Source organism: Coregonus clupeaformis, chromosome 21, assembly GCF_020615455.1.
Source record: "Coregonus clupeaformis isolate EN_2021a chromosome 21, ASM2061545v1, whole genome shotgun sequence".
Taxonomy (NCBI): domain Eukaryota; kingdom Metazoa; phylum Chordata; class Actinopteri; order Salmoniformes; family Salmonidae; genus Coregonus; species Coregonus clupeaformis.
This window is the reverse complement of record NC_059212.1, coordinates 21,700,409-21,720,954: the sequence shown is the minus strand read 5'-3', so window position 1 is coordinate 21,720,954 and position 20,546 is coordinate 21,700,409.

Below are 20,546 nucleotides of genomic sequence, written 5' to 3'. Positions count from 1 at the left end.
AATGTTTTAACTTTTGATGATGTCATCAGGTTTATATTTTTCTACTAAATTTAGAAATGCACCATTTTCACATTATATTGACAGTCCAGTGGGGGCTCCTCAGAGGAGGAAGGGGAGGACCATCCTCCTCAGTGAATTTCAGAAGAATACAAATAGTGAAACATTAAAAAAGTTATCCTTTTAGATAAAACTATACTAAATATATTTACATGTCACCAAATAATTGATTAAAACACACTGTTTTGAAGGTCTACAGTAGCCTCAACAGCACTCTGTAGGGTAGCATCACCCTTACAAAAATGTACCATGGTAGTACAATGAAAAAATATATAATGTTTTTTTGGTCAACTACCATGGCAGGAAAATACCATGGTACTGGTCCAAATACCATTGTATTTTCCTGCCATTGTAGTGACCAAAAAAACATGATAGTACCATTGTAGTTTTTTCATTGCACTACCATGGCATGAAAATACCATGGTATTTGCACCAGTACCATGGTATTTTCCTGCCATGGTAGTGACCAAAAAAACATATCTTTTTAATTGTACTAGCTACCATGGTACACAAATGAACCATGGTAGTACAATAAATAAATAAATACCATGGTTTTGTACTAGCAGCATGTAGTGAAACATGAAAGCATGGTAGTTTACAATATATTATGATGGTCTGTGTTCCACCATTTCTGGGGTAAAGTGACCAAAAACATAGTAATTTATGGTACTCACATAAACTTTGAAACTTTGAAATAGCTATAGTTTATTACATTTTAGTCATTTAGCAGACGCTCTTATCCAGAGCGACTTACAGTTAGTGAGTGCATATATATATTTTTTCATAATGGTCCCCCGTGGGAAACGAACCCACAACCCTGGCGTTGCAAACGCCATGCTCTACCAACTGAGCTACACGGGACTATCTGGTGCATCTCTCTTCAATACAGTTTTCAGTTGGCTCTCTCATTCAACTGACTTATACAATTCTAAATAGCCAACATACTAAAAAAACAATTTGTAAAAAGTTATTAATTATCATCTTAATGATCGTTCTCAACATACCCCTAAAAACAACAAGTTACAATGTTTCCCTTTGTTTACACCGTGTGAACGTTCATTGGACCTGTCACCATGACTACGACAGGCTAGCTTGACTGGAGCTAACTTTAGCCGACGTTAGCTTCTATGCTAACGGACTTTTATTAATTAAACTATCAAAACATTATCAAAAAATGACAACAATTATATCATTACACTCCACTTAACTTGATGTTTCATATCATATGCTTTATAACTCGCTTTATAACTCGCCCACCGTGATGATAACGTTTCAAATATTTAGTTTATCTGGTGCTTCTCTCTTCAGTTTTCTTGGCTTGGCTCTCATTCAAGTGACTCATCGACTAGGCAGGCTAGCGCGAGAGCAACTGTAGAGTGAGAACGCGTGAAGCAACCACTAGAGGCTCCCTCTGCGGGCCGAAAAAAGCGCAACACCCCTTGACTATAAATACGGTAAATGATTACAAATGCCAAAGATTAGGCTACAAAACACTATATATACACAAGTATGTGGACACCCTTCACGTTTGTGGATTTGGCTATTTCAGCCACACCCGTTGCTGACAGGTGTATACAATTGAGCACACAGCCATGCAATCTCCATAGCATAAACATTGGCAGTAGAATGGCCTTACTGAAGAGCTCAGTGACTTTCAAGGTGGCACTGTCAATAGCATGCCACCGTTCCAACAAGTCAGTTAGTCAAATTTCTGCCCTGCTAGAGCTGCCCAGGTCAACTGTCAGTGCTGTTATTGTGAGTGGAAACATCTAGGCCCACAAGCTCACAGAACGGGACCGCTGAGTGCTGAAGCGTGTACAAATCATCTGTCCTCGGTTGCAATACTCACTACCGAGTTCCAAACTGCCTCTGGAAGCAACGTCAGCACAATAACTGTTAGTTGGGAGCTTCATTAAATGGGTTTCCATGACCGAGCAGCCGCACACAAGCCTAAGATCACCATGCGCAATGCCAAGCGTCGGCTGGAGTGGTGTAAAGCTCGCCGCCATTGGACTCTAGAGCAGTGGAAATGCATTATCTGGTGTGATGAATCACGCTTCACCATCTGGCATTCCGCCGGACAAATCTGGGTTTGGCGGATACCAGGAGAACGCTACCTGCCCGAATGCATAGTGCCAACTGTAAAGTTTGGTGGAGGATGAATAATGGTTCGGGCTATGCCCCTTAGTTCCAGTGAAGGGAAATCTTAATGCTACAGCATACAATGACATTCTAGATGATTATGTGCTTCCAAATTTGTGGCAACAGTTTGGGGAAGGCCCTTTCATGCCCCTGTGCACAAAGCGAGGTCCATACAGAAATGGTTTGTCAAGATTGGCGTGGGAGAACTTGACTGGCCTGCACAGAGCCCTGATCTCAACCCCATCGAACACATTTGGGATGAATTGAAACGCCGACTGCAAGCCAGGCCTAATCGTCCAACATCAGTGCCCGACCTCACTAATGCTCTTGTGGCTGAATAGAATCAAGTCCTCGTAGCAATGTTCCAACGTCTAGTGGAAAGCCTTCCCAGAAGAGTGGAGGTTGTTATAGCCACAAAAGGGGGACCAACATATTAATGCCCATGGTTTTTGGAATGAAATGTTCGACAAGCAGGTGTCCACATACTTTTGGTCATCTAGTGTTTATCTCACATTCTCCCACATTTCAGGTTGGCAACACAGGGTACCCAAACATGAGAAAAAAATTGTACTATTAATACAGAACGTATTACCCGTTTTTCATAGCAACTATTTCCCATTTTCTTTGATGTTACAGACAAACAAGGACCAACAATAGTAGCCTGCCTCTGACTTTATCAGAAACTTGCCCATACTAGTATATATATTCATCAATATAATACCAACCAACCTCTTTTGACCTTGGGGGGTTTATTTATTCATTGCATTTTACTGCCATTGATTGTACTATGGTAACGCACAATTAATACATTCATTTTTGGTACCATTTATCATAATTGTGCGTTACCATGGTAGAATGTATAATGCAGGTTAAAATCATGGTATTTCCATGATCCACATCTATACCATGGTAGAAATTAGGCAATAGCATGGTGTTATTTAGGTGCATGGCACTACCATCATACTTCAAAGCTAAAACCATGTTACATTTCCATGATTCAGATCTATACCATGGTATAAATTATGCCATACCATGGTAATATTTAGGTACAATGGCAGTACCATGGTAGTACCATCATACATCAAGGCTAAAACCATGGTACATTTCCATGATTCAGACTATACCATGGTATAAGTGAAAGTACCATTGTAGTACCATGGTATGAATGAAAGTACCACAGTAGTACCATGGTACATTTTTGTAAGGGCATGGTGTAGCTGGAGGACAGCTAGCTTCTGTCGTCCTCTGGGTACATTGACTTCAATACAAAACCTAGGACGCTCATGGTTCTCACCCCCTTCCATAGACTTACACAGTAATTATTACAACTTCCGGAGGACATCCTCCAACCTATCAGAGCTCTTGCAGCATGAACTGACATGTTGTCCACACCCCAATCAAAGGATAACATAATTAATCTAGTACTGACAGCATATGCTACAGCTAGCTAGCACTGCAGTGCATAAAATGTGGTGAGTAGTTGACTCAAAGAGAAAGAAAATAGTTGAACAGTTTTGAACAAATTCACTTCTTCCAAAATTAAGGAGAAGCAAGACAGACGAGAGAGAGCGAGCTAGCTATATTTCGTACTATATATATATTTCATACTTTCACTTTCTCTTACTTAGCTGGCGAATGCAGCCAGCTAGTTTAGCCTACTTAAACACCCAGTTCAAACAAAGAGGGATGCAATGTTAGCTAGCTGGCTATGGCTATCCAACACTGGAACTTTTCCAAGTCAAGGTAAGCGTTTGTTTTTATTAATTTATTGCCACCAGGGCCCGCCGGTGTAACTGCTAAACTGCTTGCTGTACACTGTACTGCATGATTGTGTTTGCAGAGTTTTTGTAGAATTAAGATAGACTTTATTGCAATTTAGATCAAGCCGAGGTGGTCTGCAGAGCATCTAAACTCCCAACACTTGGTCCTCAGTTTATATACAGTTCTATTCCTGCACATTTTACATACTTTTTGCCTAATCCCTCCCTCGTTGGTTCCCCCACCACTGTCTCCAAATCTCCATCTTTTGACCACTCCACCCACTCTCTTAATTTATGATAGTGGCGAATTCTGACTTCTCCTCCTCCTGTGTAGTCAGATTTTGGAACCAATAGTGGCAGGACCAATCTTTCTCATGCAAAAAATAACAGAGGCATCTCTGATCAGTCAGGAGAAGCCTTGAGGTTAGGGAGTGCACACACTCCTGCAGCCTGTCACAGTTCACCAGTTTCAGAGATAGGCCCCTTCTGCACACACAGTATTCCAGCCACAAATACATTTGCACATAAAACATCCCATCTAACCCATAACACATTATAAAACATATCAATCAATACTTAAACATGGTTTAAACATGTCATGTCCATAACCCATTCTCAACCATATACATTTAAGACATTCCTAACAGCCATCCTCCCTGGACCTTGAGCCACTATGATTTCTTCTTGTGACTATGTGTATGTGGCTATGTGTGTCAGGTCATAGCGCACAAACAAGTGATAACACTAGTTACGTTGCTACTCCTATCTCCACACAGTTGCACCCTTGGAATTGAATTGAGAACAGCGCCGGAGAAGATGGCTGCCGTTTTACAGCCCTCTAACCAATTGTACTATTATGTGTGTTTTTCCGCGTTATTTGTAATTTATTTTGTACATAATGTTTCTGCCATCGTCTCTTATAACCAAAAAGAGCTTCTGGATATCAGGACAGCGATTACTCACCTCGTATTGGACGAAGATTTTTTCTTCAACGAGGCGGCCGCGAAGGATATCATACAGACACCCGACAAGGCCCAAATCCCCGTCATTCGCGTGAAGAAGAGACGGAGATATCGTGGGACGCAGATCGGGGTGCCTTGTAAGGATCCGACGGCGAGCGAGTAAACTGCCTCTTCCATCAATCCTATTAGCCAACGTTCAATCTTTTGAAAATAAAGTGGACGATTTAAGATTACGGTTATCCTACCAACGGGACATTAAAAACTGTAATATATTATGTTTCACCGAGTCGTGGCTGAACGACGACAATGATAACATTCAGCTAGCAGGCTATACGCTACATCGGCAGGACAGAACGGCTGACTCCGGTAAGACAAGGGGCGGCGGTCTGTGTATATTTGTAAACAACAGCTGGTGCACAAAACCAAATACTAAGGAAGTCTCGAGGTTTTGCTCGCCTGAGGTAGAGTATCTTATGATAAGCTGTAGACCACACTATTTACCAAGAGAGTTTTCATCTATATTTTTCATAGCTGTCTATTTACCACCACAAACCAATGCTGGCATTAAGATTGCACTGAATGAGTTGTACAAGGCCATTAATCAACAGGAAAACGCTCATCCAGATGCAGCGCTCCTAGTGGCCGGGGACTTTAATGCAGGGAAACTTAAATCCGTTCTACCTAATTTCTACCAGCATGTTAAATGTGCAACCAGAGGGAAAAAAACTCTAGACCACCTTTACTCCACACACAGAGACGCATACAAAGCTCTCCCTCGCCCTCCATTTGGCAAATCTGACCATAACTCTATCCTCCTGATTCCTGCTTATAAGCAAAAACTAAAGCAGGAAGCACCAGTGACTCGGTTAATAAAAAAGTGGTCAGATGACGCAGATGCTAAGCTACAGGACTGTTTTGCTAGCACAGACTGGAACATGTTCTGGGATTCTTCAGACAGCATTGAGGAGTACACCACATCAGTCACTGGCTTCATCAATAAGTGCATCGATGATGTCGTCCCCCACAGTGACCGTACGTACATACCCCAACCAGAAGCCATGGATTACAGGAAACATCCGCACTGAGCTAAAGGGTAGAGCTGCCGCTTTCAAGGAACGGGACTCTAACCCGGACGCTTATAAGAAATCCCGCTATGACCTCCGACGAACCATCAAACAGGCAAAGAGTCAATACAGGTCTAAGATTGAATCGTACTACACTGGCTCTGACGCTCGTCGGATGTGGCAGGGCTTGAAAACTATTACAGACTACAAAGGGAAGCACAGCCGCGAGCTGCCCAGTGACACAAGCCTACCAGACGCAGCTAAACCACTTCTATGCTCGCTTCGAGGCAAGCAACACTGAAGCATGCATGAGAGCACCAGCTGTTCCGGATGACTATGTGATCACGCTCTCCGTAGCCGATGTGAGTAAGACTTTTAAGCAGGTCAACATTCACAAGGCCGCAGGGCCAGACGGATTACCAGGACGTGTACTCCGAGCATGTGCTGACCAACTGGCAAGTGTCTTCACTGACATTTTCAACATGTCCCTGACTGAGTCTGTAATACCAACATGTTTCAAGCAGACCACCATAGTCCCCGTGCCCAAGGACTCTAAGATAACCTGCCTAAATGACTACCGACCCGTAGCACTGACGTCTGTAGCCATGAAGTGCTTTGAAAGGCTGGTCATGGCTCACATCAACAGCATTATCCCAGAAACCCTAGACCCACTCCAATTTGCATACCGCCCCAACAGATCCACAGATGATGCAATCTCTATTGCACTCCACACTGCCCTTTCCCACCTGGACAAGAGGAACACCTACGTGAGAATGCTATTCATTGACTACAGCTCAGCATTCAACACCATAGTGCCCTCTAAGCTCATCACTAAGCTAAGGATCCTGGGACTAAACACCTCCCTCTGCAACTGGATCCTGGACTTCCTGACGGGGCCGCCCCAGGTGGTAAGGGTAGGTAACAACACATCTGCCACACTGATCCTCAACACGGGGGGCCCCTCAGGGGTGCGTGCTCAGTCCCCCTCCTGTACTCTCTGTTCACCCATGACTGCATGGCCAGGCACGACTCCAACACCATCATTAAGTTTGCCGACGACACAACAGTGGTAGGCCTGATCACCGACAACGATGAGACAGCCTATAGGGAGGAGGTCAGAGATCTGGCCGTGTGGTGCCAGGACAACAACCTCTCCCTCAACGTGACCAAGACAAAGGAGATGATTGTGGACTACAGGAAAAAAAAGAGGACTGAGCACGCCCCCATTCTCATCGACGGGGCTGTAGTGGAACAGGTTGAGAGCTTCAAGTTCCTTGGTGTCCACATCACCAACAAACTATCATGGTCCAAACACACCAAGACAGTCGTGAAGAGGGCACGACAAAGCCTATTCCCCCTCAGGAGACTAAAAAGATTTGGCATGGGTCCTCAGATCCTCAAAAAATTCTACAGCTGCACCATCGAGAGCATCCTGACTGGTTGCATCACCGCCTGGTATGGCAACTGCTTGGCCTCCGACCGCAAGGCACTACAGAGGGTAGTGCGTACGGCCCAGTACATCACTGGGGCAAAGCTTCCTGCCATCCAGGACCTCTATACCAGGCGGTGTCAGAGGAAGGCCCTCAAAATTGTCAAAGACTCCAGCCACCCTAGTCATAGACTGTTCTCTCTGCTACCGCACGGCAAGCGGTACCGGAGTGCCAAGTCTAGGTCCAAAAGACTTCTCAACAGCTTCTACCCCCAAGCCATAAGACTCCTGAACAGCTAATCATGGCTACCCGGACTATTTGCACTGCCCCCCCACCCCATCCTTTTACGCTGCTGCTACTCTGTTAAGTATTTATGCATAGTCACTTTAACTCTACCCACATGTACATATTACCTCAACTACCTCAACTAGCCGGTGCCCCCGCACATTGACTCTGCAACAGTACCCCCCTGTATATATAGCCTCCCTACTGTCACTTTATTTTACTTCTGCTCTTTTTTTTCTCAACACTTTTTTTTGTTGTTGTTTTATTTTTACTTTTTTGTTTAAAATAAATGCACTGTTGGTTAAGGGCTGTAAGTAAGCATTTCACTGTAATGTCTGCACCTGTTGTATTCGGCGCATGTGACCAATAAAATTTGATTTGATTTGATTTGAAGATAGTTCAAGACAGGATGAACTGAAAAACTGTGATTACTCTGAGGCTCTTTGTCTAGGATGAACTGAAAACCCTGTGGTCATTCTGAGGCTCTTTGTTTTAACCGTGTGACTGGGTTATTCTGAAGCAACGAGAAACAATATAGGTCTATACAGGTCTTATCTGTTCCTGAAGTTTATCTCCATTCCATGTCCTTGACTACACACCCAGACCAGCTGCAGGGAGCTAGAGGGAACCATCCTTTCTCAGAAGCACAGCATTTGCACTTAAGAAATGTCTCTACCATGTTCAAGCATATTATAATATATGTAATGGAAAAATAACTATAGAGCCATTTCATCATGGCTCTGTTTTAACCCTTTAATTGGTTCTTAATCCATAAGCATATAAGGCATATAGGCGTTTCATTCTACAACATGCATAATTCATATAGTTGGTTTGTTATGTTGTCTGCCCTTAAGTGAGACAGAGTAGTTAACCAAAAATTCCCAACAGTAGCTATGTTGACTATGACGTTAATATGGTGAAATGTAGGCTGTGATGTAGGCTGTGTGTAGCGGTTAGTGGTTATGGTACGAAAGTTTGGCTTGGAACGTTTTCTTTGCCTGATCACAGACAGTTGTTGTATTGTTCACTGAAGTCCACAAGTGAAGGGAAAAGGTGAGAGGAGGAGAGAGCATAGATGCGAGAAGGAATTATATATACAACAAGCAAAATGGCAGCTAGTTCTGTGTTTGCGTGTGATCAGGGGTGTATTCATTCCGCCGATTCTGTTGAAAAACGTTTCTTGAACGGAAGCAAACGGAACGAAACGGGGATAAACATACCAGAATTTGTCCAATAGAAACTCTTGTTTGCAACTGTTGGACTAAAGATTACAACCTAGATCAGCTAGATGCAGGCAAGAGTGTGCAAGGCGGTATTGAATATGACACTGTCTGTCACCTTGATTACTCTAATTTCTCTTGATCTGTGCACCTTTGTTGTAAACTTTCATTCATAGGCTAGGTTGTAGCAACCTCATGATGGGTATAGGAAAAATATGAGTATCATGTAGTAGCCTAAACCTATCGATGGTACATTGAGCTGGGTGAATGGAATATGAATGCCAGTCATCCAATATGCTGTAATAGAAATAAGGCCATGCTCATAAAACACCAAAAATGTAAAGGGCAATGCTGACAGCGTTTCCCAACTCACCCCCTCCCCGTTTTTCAACTGGTCGTTCAGTACAGCACCGTTTCTGTTCAATTGAACATTCCAGAACGTAAAAACCTACTGAACGCAGCCATGGTGTATGTAGTGCAGCGAGAGTTGAGTGGGGATGAATGGATTCAGTTTAATAAGCCTTCCCCAGCTAGCTAGTTTATGCTTGTGGCTAGAAACTTCAGCAAGAATTTGAAACTCTTTTGAAATTCGGACTTGTGAGTGTTCAGAATCATTCCGTTTTTATCAGACTACAAAGCAATACATTTGCTTTAGCTGTCACCCTGGCTTGATATTAGCGACACTTTCTAGCTACTTCCCTCTAAGTGACTGCTGGACAGCAGTGCTCGGCACTCGGGAGTGAAGGACACACCCCGTTCGGGAGCGTAGGATGTCACCCTACACCCCAACCCTACTACTCCGTTCCGCCATCTCTGGTCTCTTGGCCCTCCGACCCCTACGCTCAGCCCAGTCAAAGCTCTTCTCTGTCCTGGCACCCCAATGGTGGAACCAGCTTCCCCCAGAAGCTAGAACAGAAGAGTCCCTGCCCATCTTCCGAAAACATTTGAAACCCTACCTCATCAAAGAGTGCTTTAAATAATCCCCCCCTCTACTAGCACTGACTTAGCCTTTGACCATTACTCTCAGTTCCATTACATTACACATAAGAGTCATTGGACGAAGGCATCTTCTGTAGGGGAGAGTTTTGTTAAGAGCAGAGACGATTGGTCTGAACATTAACATGCACCGGTATGGTTTTGGAAGCATAAGGACCTTATGTGTCATATCGGGGAGAAATAATAATAAATACAAAAAGGTTAAATTGATACACACCTTTATAGGGTTAGGGTTCCAACACGGCCATATTTCCATGTTACAGCGCTTGTTTATGGAAAAACAGACGGAAGACAGAGTGGACTGCCTGTGCTAATTAGCTACCTAGCCTGCTTGCTAGCTTACTACCACATGAGGGTGAAGCTACCTTGGCTATCCAAATGATTGTGTTATGTGGAAATTGGGCATTATGCAGATAGAAAGCAAAGTCCGTATTTGACGTAGGCTACACAACTCAGGATGTAGTCATCTAGCTAGCTACCTAAGGTCAGTGGTGGAAATGACTTAAGTAAAAATAGTTTAAAGTATTACTTAAGTACCTTTTTGGGGTATCTGTACTTTACTTTACTATTTATATTTTTGACAACTTTTACTTTTACTCCACTACATTCCTACTTTTTAATCCCATAAATTTTCCCTGACACCCAAAAGTGGGCTAACACAGTCTTGTGACATGCAGGAGACCTGGTTAGAACCCAGTCACTCACAAAAGCAAGATTAAATAGGTCTGTCCATAGAAGGGCTATGACAAGGCATTTCAACTATATACCGTGGCTTGTGATCATCATAGAGGAGAACAGAAGGCACGTCCATGCTCCAGAGAGTCTTAGCTTTCAGGATTAGGGTCACAATAGCTCATAGCCAAAGTGGTTCAAATGCTAGAGCTAAATTCATAGGAAGGAAATAAATTCAACAAGTCACATTGGCTTTAGAAACCGCCAGACGTTTCTGTTTACCAGAGTGAGCGTTTGATTCTATCTTCTCCTCTACCTTTCCTGGCTGGCAAAGTACCAGGATGTTGTCTCTGGTTTTGAATCTGTATTTAGAGAACTGAATTTCAAACTGAATCTGAATGCATCTGACAAGTTGAATATATGAAACATTGATTAACTTGAAAATATGGTTTGTAAACTTGATATGTAATAACTACCATATTGAAACTGAATATATCAATATTAAACTTGAATATTAAATTGAAATGTAATTTCAAAACTGAATGCAATATTCATTCAATTCAGTTTCAAATCATGAAATACAAGTTCAATTTATGAATTCAATGATTACCTTTGTGCATTACAAATTAAAAAATATGACATTCAAATTCAATATCCTGATACAAATGGAAAAGTCTGGGATCTTTTGCCACTGAAATCGCTCCATAATTGTACATTTCATATAAAAAAATGTCATGACAGGCCTGATGGAAACAGCTAATTTGTTGGTAAACTTTCCAAATGTCGACAAAACAAAACACTATAGACAAGGTGGGATCTTTTTGTGTTGGTACAATTCATTATGTGAGAAATGGCGGTGGAAACGCTTTTATGCGCATATTATAGTAAGCATCAACTTGGAGTCATGCGATGATATAGTGTGTGCTCCTCCCACTAAAACTCCAGAAATCATGCAGTTTATTAGGCTACAGATGAAATAAGTTATGATGAACTTCACAGGGTGGTAAAAGTGCATGGTGATGAGCTTTTATGCTCCTTTCCAATAAATATCGAGGGTTTTCTGGTGACATGCTGATGATGGCTGCCGACAAATCAAAAAAATCTCGCTCTTTTGTCCATAATACTCTCATCATGTAGTAGGCTATACCTGCACTGTATCTGCGAGCTGTTGGCTAGAGCGCACATGACAAGACCAGAATGGGCACATTCGCGATATAATGCACCATTTTTTGTGACAAAACCATCAGTAGAGTTGAAAATGCGCTGGAAAGCCATTTAAATTGTATTTTTTAACCCAAGAAGTCATCACGCACAGCCTTTTATCCGAAACAAGTCAATTTGATGGAAACACATCTCTGGTGGGAAAATGCTCTTATTGTTTTTATACAGATTTTTGAATATTCGCATGAAAATCTGTCTCCAATTGGATGGAAACCTATAGGCTCTAATCTAGGTTGTGCCTTTAGATTATGAGAAAATGAAAAACTAAGGACTAATTTTTCACTTCTCTCATTGACTTCTGAAACCCTAGCCTGCTTGGTCTGTTTCGCAGGAGTTTCCAACTTCCCGGAAGTCTCACAATGTTGCGCCTCTGGGTTTAGAAACTCTGTACCAAAACAAATACTATCGCCATCTTCTGGACGGTTTATATATAGCAATCACAAAGTGATCGCTCACTAAAACGAATACTATCTCCATCTACTGGCCGGTTTATGTAAAGCCAAACTGTAACGTGGTTATTTCATTATTATGAAAAAACTGAGAAGTCAGACTCATTTAGTAATGCATTTATTACAACTTTGAACTGACATTCCACTTCTCCTTTGTACTCCTTCTTCTTCTTCTGCATCTCTGTTATCAAACTGAATTCTTGAACTTCGATAGAATATAGTGCCCGGGGACATTAATGCAGCCAAATTTAAATCAGTTTTACCTAATTTCTACCAGCATGTCACATGTGCAACCAGAGGAAAATAACCTCTAGACCACCTTTACTCCACACACAAAGCTCTCACTCGCTCTCCATTTGGCAAATCTGACCATAATTCTATCCTCCTGATTCCTGCTTACAAGCAAAAACTCAAGCAGGAAGTACCAGTGACTCGCTCAATACGGAAGTGGTCAGATGACGCGGATGCTAAGCTACAGGAATGTTTTGCTAGCACAGACTGGAATATGTTTCGGGATTCATCTGATGGCAATGAGGAGTATACCACCTCAGTCCCCGGCTTCATCAATAAGTGCATTGATGACGTCGTCCCCACAGTGAATTTCCCAAACAGAAGCCATGGATTACAGGCAACATCCGCACCGAGCTAAAGGCTAGAGATGCCACATTCAAGGAGCAGGACACACTTATAAGAAGACTAATTTGCGACTAAGCTTTAACTTCCTGACTGATGTCTTGAGATGTTGCTTCAATATATCCACATCATTTTCCTTCCTCATGATGCCATCTATTTTGTGAAGTGCACCAGTCCCACCTGCAGCAAAGCACCACCACAGCATGATGCTGCCACCCCCATGCTTCACGGTTGGGATGGTGTTCTTCGGCTTGCAAGTGCCCCCCTTTTTCCTCCAAACATAACAATGGTTATTATGGCCAAACAGTTCTATTTTTGTTTCATCAGACCAGAGGACATTTCTCCAAAAAGTAAGATCTTTGTCCCCATGTGCAGTTGCAAACCATAGTCTGGCTTTTTTATGGCGGTTTTGGAGCAGTGGCTTCTTCCTTGCTGAGCGGCCTTTCAGGTTATGTCGATATAGGACTTGTTTTACTGTGGATATAGATACTTTTGTACCTGTTTCCTCCAGCATCTTCACAAGGTCCTTTGCTGTTGTTCTGGGATTGATTTGCACTTTTCACACCAAAGTACGTTCATCTCTAGGAGACATAACGCGTCTCCTTCCTGAGCGGTATGACGGCTGCGTGGTCCCATGGTGTTTATACTTGTGTACTATTGTTTGTACAAATGAACGTGGTACCTTCAGGCGTTTGGAAATTGCTCCCAAGGATGAACCAGACTTGTGGAGGTCTAAAATTATTTTTCTGAGGTCTTGGCTGATTTATTTTGATTTTCCCATGATGTCAAGCAAAGAGGCACTGAGGTTGAAGGTAGGCCTTGAAATACATCCACAGGTACACCTCCAATTGACTCAAATGATGTCAATTAGCCTATCAGAAGCTTCTAAAGCCATGACATCATTTTCTGGAATTTTCCAAGCTGTTTAAAGGCATAGTCAACTTAGTGTATGTAAACTTCTGACACACTGGAATTGTGATACAGTGAATTATAAGTGAAATAATCTCTGTAAACAATTGTTGGAAAAATTACTTGTGTCATGCACAAAGTAGATGTCCTAACCGACTTGCCAAAACTATAGTTTGTTAACAAGAAATTTGTGGAGTGGTTGAAAAACGAGTTATAATGACTCCAACCGAAGTGTATGTCATCTTCTGACTTCAACTGTACATATTACCTCAATTACCTTGACTAACCTGTACCCCAGCACATTGACTTGGTACCGGTACCCCATGTATATAGCCTCGTTATTGTTACTTTTACTGTGTTACTTAAAAAAAATATATATTGTAAGTAAGTAAGCATTTCACAGTAAGATCTACACCTGTTGTATTCGGCGCATGTGAAAAATACTATTTAATTTGATTTGAAATAAAGAAATGATAATGGGCTGTCCTAGGGAGTTTTATAAATGTACATCACTTGATTTTAAGGGGCGATCTGGGATTCAAACAACAACAAAGCGGTCTCCTCGCCACTTATTTTGGTAAACAGCTGAGGGATGGGTCTGGAGAAATGTAACCACTCTCAAATTCACAGACGTAGGACTGCTCATCCATGAGATCAAAATGAAAGTTTTAACCATGTTTTGAAGCTATACAGTGTTTATTTACAACTACATTGTTTACAAATATTGGAGTAAAACACGTTTATATTTAGGGTTCTGATGGTGTAAGACAGTTGAATAAGCTCATCAGGCATTTACAAGTTACATCCTTCAAGAATCAATGACACAATGAAAAAAGAAAACTGTTTATTTTACAAGTCAGTTGGATTCAAACTCATTCTGTGTGATTGACAGGAGAGATGATCAGAGCGGCATTATTTTAAAAGTAAAACAATTCATGTACCCAGATTGCCCCTTTAAGACCTTTTTACCTTTCATGATAAATTGGTCCCCTCTCAAACCTCCTCTCTGCCTCCTCAACATAGATTTTGTTACTGGCCGCAATGGCCTGGATAGTTACCTGAGACCGGTATTAAAAAGCATAATTGGCCTCCCGAATGGTGCAGCGGTCTAAGGCACTGCATCGCAGTGCTTGAGGCGTCACTCCAGACCTGGGTTCGGCTGTATCACAACTGGCCGTGACCGGGAGTCCCATAGGGCGGCGCACAATTGGGCCAGCGTCGTCTGGGTTAGGGGAGGGTTTGGCCGTGGTGGCTTTACTTGGCTCATCTTTACTTTACTTGGCTCATTGCGCTCTAGTGACTCCTTGTGGTGGGCCGGGCGCCTGCAGGCGGACTTTGGTCGTCAGTTGAACAGTGTTTCCTCTGACACATTGGTGCAACTGGCTTCCGGGTTAAGCGGGCGGAAGATGCATGACTCGACCTTCGCCTCTCCTGAGCCAGTTGGGGGAGTTGCAGCGATGAGACAAGATTGAAATTGGGGAGGAAAAGGGGGTAAAATACAAAAAATATACAGTACCAGTCAAAAGTTTGAACACCTACTCATTCAAGGGTTTTTCTTTCTTTTTACAATGCTCTACATTGTAGAATAATAGTGAAGACATTAAAACTATAAAATAACACATATGGAATTATGTAGTAACCAAAAAAGTGTTAAACAAATCAGAATATATGTTCCCACGTATGCTGAGCACTTGTTGGCTGGTTTTCCTTCACTCTGCGGTCCAACTCATCCCACACCATCTCAATTGGGTTGAGGTCGGGTGATTGTGGAGGCCAGGTCATCTGATGCAGCACTCTATCACTCTCCTTCTTGGTCAAATAGCCCTTACACAGCCTGGAGGTGTGTTGGGTGATTCTCCTGTTGAAAAACAAATGATAGTCCCACTAAGCGCAAACCAGATGGCGTATCGCTGCAGAATGCTGTGGTAGCCATGCTGGTTAAGTGTGTCTTGAATTCTAAATAAATAACAGACAGTGTCACAAGCAAAGCACACCCACACCATCACACCTCCTCCTCCATGCTTCAAGGTGGGAACCACACATGCAGAGATCATCCGTTCACCAGTTTGCCTCTCACAAAGACACGAGGTTGGAACCAAATATCTCAAATTTGGACTCATTAGACCAAAGGACAGATTTCCACTGGTCTAATGTCCATTGCTCGTGTTTCTTGGCCCAAGCAAGTCTCTTCTTATTATTGGTGTCCTTTATTAGTCGTTTCTTTGCAGCAATTCGACCATGAATCTTAAATAAACATGCCCCATTCAAAAAATACAGAACTAAGAACCGATATAGCCCCTGGTTCTCCTCAGACTTGACTGCCCTTGACCAGCACAAAAACATCCTGTGGCGTACAGCATTAGCATCAAATAGCCCCCGCGATATGCAACTTTTCAGGGAAGTTAGGAACCAATATACACAAGCAGTCAGGAAAGCAAAGGCTAACTTTTTCAAACAGAAATTTGCATCCTGTAGCACTAACTCCAAAAAGTTTTGGGACACTGTAAAGTCCATGGAGAATAAGAGCACTTCCTCCCAGCTGCCCACTGCACTGAGGCTAGGAAACACTATCACCACCGATAAATCTACAATAATCGAGAATTTCAACAAGCATTTTGCTACAGCTGGCCATGCTTTCCATCTGGCTACCACTAACCCGGCCACCAACTCTGCACCCTCTGCTGCAACTTGCCCATGCCCCCCCCGCTTCTCCTTCACACAAATTCAGACAGCTGATGTTTTGAAAGCGCTGCAAAATCTGGACCCCTACAAATCAGCTGGGCTAGACAATCTGGACCCTTTCTTTCTAAAACTAGCCGCCGAAATTGTCGCAACCCCTATTACTAGTCTGTTCAACCTCTCTTTCATAACGTCTGAGATCCCCAGAGATTGGAAAGCTGCCGCGGTCATCCCCCTCTTCAAAGGGGGTGACACTCTAGATCCAAACTGCTACAGACCTATATCCATCCTGCCCTGCCTTTCGAAAGTATTTGAAAGCCAAGTTAACAAACAGATCACCGACCATTTCGAATACCACCGTACCTTCTCCGCTATGCAATCCGGTTTCCGAGCTGGTCACGGGTGCACTTCAGCCACACTCAAGGTCATAAACGATATTATAACCGCGATTGATAATAGACAGTACTGTGCAGCCGTCTTCATCGACCTGGCCAAGGCTTTCGACTCTGTCAACCACCGCATTCTTATTGGCAGACTAAATAGCCTTGGTTTCTCAAATGACTGCCTCGCCTGGTTCACCAACTACTTCTCAGATAGAGTTCAGTGTGTCAAATCGGAGGGCCTGTTGTCTGGACCTAAGGCAGTCTCTATGGGGGTGCCACAGGGTTCAATTCTTGGGCCGACACTTTTCTCCGTGTATATCAATGATGTCGCTCTTGCTGCTGGTGACTCTCAGATCCACCTCTACGCAGACGACACCATTTTGTATACATCTGGCCCTTCATTGGACACTGTGTTAACAAACCTCCAAACGAGCTTCAATGCCATACAACAATCCTTCAGTAGCCTCCAACTGCTCTTAAACACTAGTAAAACTAAATGCATGCTTTTCAATCGAACGCTGCTGGCACCCGCCCACCCGACTAGAATCACCACTCTCGACGGGTCTGACCTAGAGTATGTGGACAGCTACAAATACCTAGGTGTCTGGTTAGACTGTAAACTCAACTTCCAGACTCACATAAAGAATCTCCAATCCAAAGTTAAATCTAGAATCGGCGTCCTATTTCGCAACAAAGCCTCCTTCACTCATGCTGCCAAACATGCCCTCGTAAAACTGACTATCCTACCGATCCTTGACTTCGGCGATGTCATTTACAAAATAGCCTCCAACACTCTACTCAGCAAATTGGATGTAGTCTATCACAGTGCCATCCGTTTTGTCTCCAAAGCCCCATACACTACCCACCACTGTGACCTGTACGCTCTTGTTGGCTGGTCCTCACTACATGTTCGTCGTCAAACCCACTGGCTCCAGGCCATCTATAAATCACTGCTAGGCAAATCCCCTGCCTTATCTTAGCTCATTGGTCACCATAGCAGCACCCACCCGTAGTCTGCGCTCCAGCAGGTATATCTCACTGGTCATTCCCAAAGCCAACACCTCCTTTGGCCGCCATTCCTTCCAGTTCTCTGCTGCCAATGACTGGAACGAATTGCAAAAATCTCTGAAGCTGGAGACTCTTATCTCCCTCAATAACTTTAAGCATCAGTTGTCAGAGCACCTTACCGATCACTGCACCTGTACACAGCCCATCTGAAATTAGCCCACCCAACTACCTCATCCCTATATTGTTATTTATTTTGCTCTTTTGCACCCCAGTATCTCTATTTGCACATAATATCTTGCACATCTAGCATTCCAGTGTTAATACTATTGTAATTATTCTGCACTATAGCCTATTTATTGCCTTACCTCCATAACTTGCTACATTTGCACACACTGTATATATATTTTCTGTTGTATTATTGACTTTATGTTTTTTTACCCCATATGTAACTCTGTGTTGTTTTTATTGCACTGCTTTGCTTTATCTTGGCCAGGTCGCAGTTGTAAATGAGAACCTGTTCTCAACTGGTTTACCTGGTTAAATAAAGGTGAAATAAATAAATAAATAAAAAATGAAGGCCTGATTCACGCAGTCTCCTCTGAACAGTTGATGTTGAGATATGTCTGTTACTTGAACTCTGTGAAGCATTTATTTGGGCTGCAATTTCTGAGGCTGGTAACTCAAATTAACTTATCCTCTGCAGCAGAGGTAAGTCTGGGTCTTCCTTTCCTGTGGCGGTCCTCATGAGAGCAAGTTTCATCATAGCGCTTGATGGTTTTTGCGACTGTACTTGAAGAAACTTTCAAAGTTCTTGACATTTTCCAGATTGACTGACCTTCATGTCTTAAAGTAATGATGGGCTGTAGTTTCTCTTTGCTTATTTGAGCTGTTCTTGCCATAATATGGACTTGGTCTTTTACCAAATAGGGCTATCTTCTGTATACCAACCTATCTTGTCACAACACAACTGATTGGCTCAAACGCATTAAGAAGGAAAGAAATTCCACAAATTAACTTTTAACAAGGCACATCTGTTAATTGAAATGCATTCCAGGTGACTACCTCATGAAGCTGGTTGAGAGAATGCCAAGAGTGTGCAAAGCTGTCATCAAGGCAAAGGGTGGCTACTGTGAAGAATCTCAAATATAAAATATATTTTGATTTGTTTAACACTTTATGGGTTACATGACTCCATATGTGTTATTTCATAGTTTTGATTCACCCAGCGGGTTTTGTAGCTGAAATGTATTTGCACAGCTAAGATAGCTAGCATGATTAACTATAGATTGATAGATTTATTTTACCCTTATTTACTGCTTGTCTACACAAAAATGTTGCAATTAGCATGTAAATGAGGCAATCAGTTTATCAATAAATCGATCAATACATTTTATTACCCGGGACATCTCTTGCTCTGGTAATCGCGTCCTTCCCAGCCGAGTAGTAAGCTACAAAATAAAAGTAAAGTACGTGTCAGTAGGAGTGACCAAGTTTTAACTGAGTGGCCCGTTTAGCCAGGGGCTCTTTTAGCAAGATGCCAGGCTCCCGGTCTCCCACTGGACGCTAGTCGGCTGTGCGGCCAGAAAGGCAGAGGACACAGTACGTAGCTATACGTGTTTGCGCACAGTGCCTTCAGAAAATATTCACACCCCTTGAATTCTTCCACATTTTATTGTGTTACAGCCTGAATTTAAAATGGATACAATTTAGATTGTGTGTCACTGGCCTACACACAATACCTCATAATGTTTTTTTAAATGTTCACAAAATAATTAAAAATGAAAAGCTGAAATGTCTTGAGTCAATAAGTATTCAACCCCTTTGTTATGGCAAGCCTAAATAAGTTCAGGAGTAAAAATGTGCTTAACAAGTCACATAATAAGTTGCATGAACTCACTCTGTGTGCAATAATAGTGTTTAACATGATTTTTGAATGACTACCTCATCTCTTTACCCCATACATACAATTATCTGTAAGGTCCGTCAGTCAAGTAGTGAATTTCAAACACAGATTCAACCACAAAGACAAGGGAGGTTTTCCAATGCCTCATAAAGAAGGACATCTATTGGTAGATGAGTAAAATATTATAATAAAGCAGACATTAAATATCCCTTTGAGCATGGCAAAGTTATTCATTACACTTTGGATGGTGAATCAATACACCCAGTCACTACAAAGATACAGGCATCCTTCTTAACTCAGTTGCCGGAGAGGAAGGAAACCGCTCAGGGATTTCACCATGAGGCCAATCGTGACTTTAAAACCTTTACAGAGATGAATTAATGGCTGTAATAGGATACAACTGAGGATGGATCAACAACATTGTAGTTACTCCACAATACTAACCTAAATTACAGAGTAAAGGAAGCCTGTACAGAATAAAATAATATGCCAGAACATGCATCCTGTGTGCAATAAGGCACTAATGTAAAACTGCAAAAAATGTGGCAAAGAAATTAACTTTATCTCCTGAATACTAAGCGTTATGTTTGGGGCAAATCCAACACAACACATCACTGATTACCAAATCTTCATATTATCAAGCATGGTTGTGGCTGCATCCCGTTATGAGTATACTTGTCAACGGCAAGGACTAGAGTTTTTTTTTAGGATAAAAAGAAACTGAATAGAGCTAGGCACAGGCAAAATCCTAGAGGAAAACCTGGTTCAGTCTG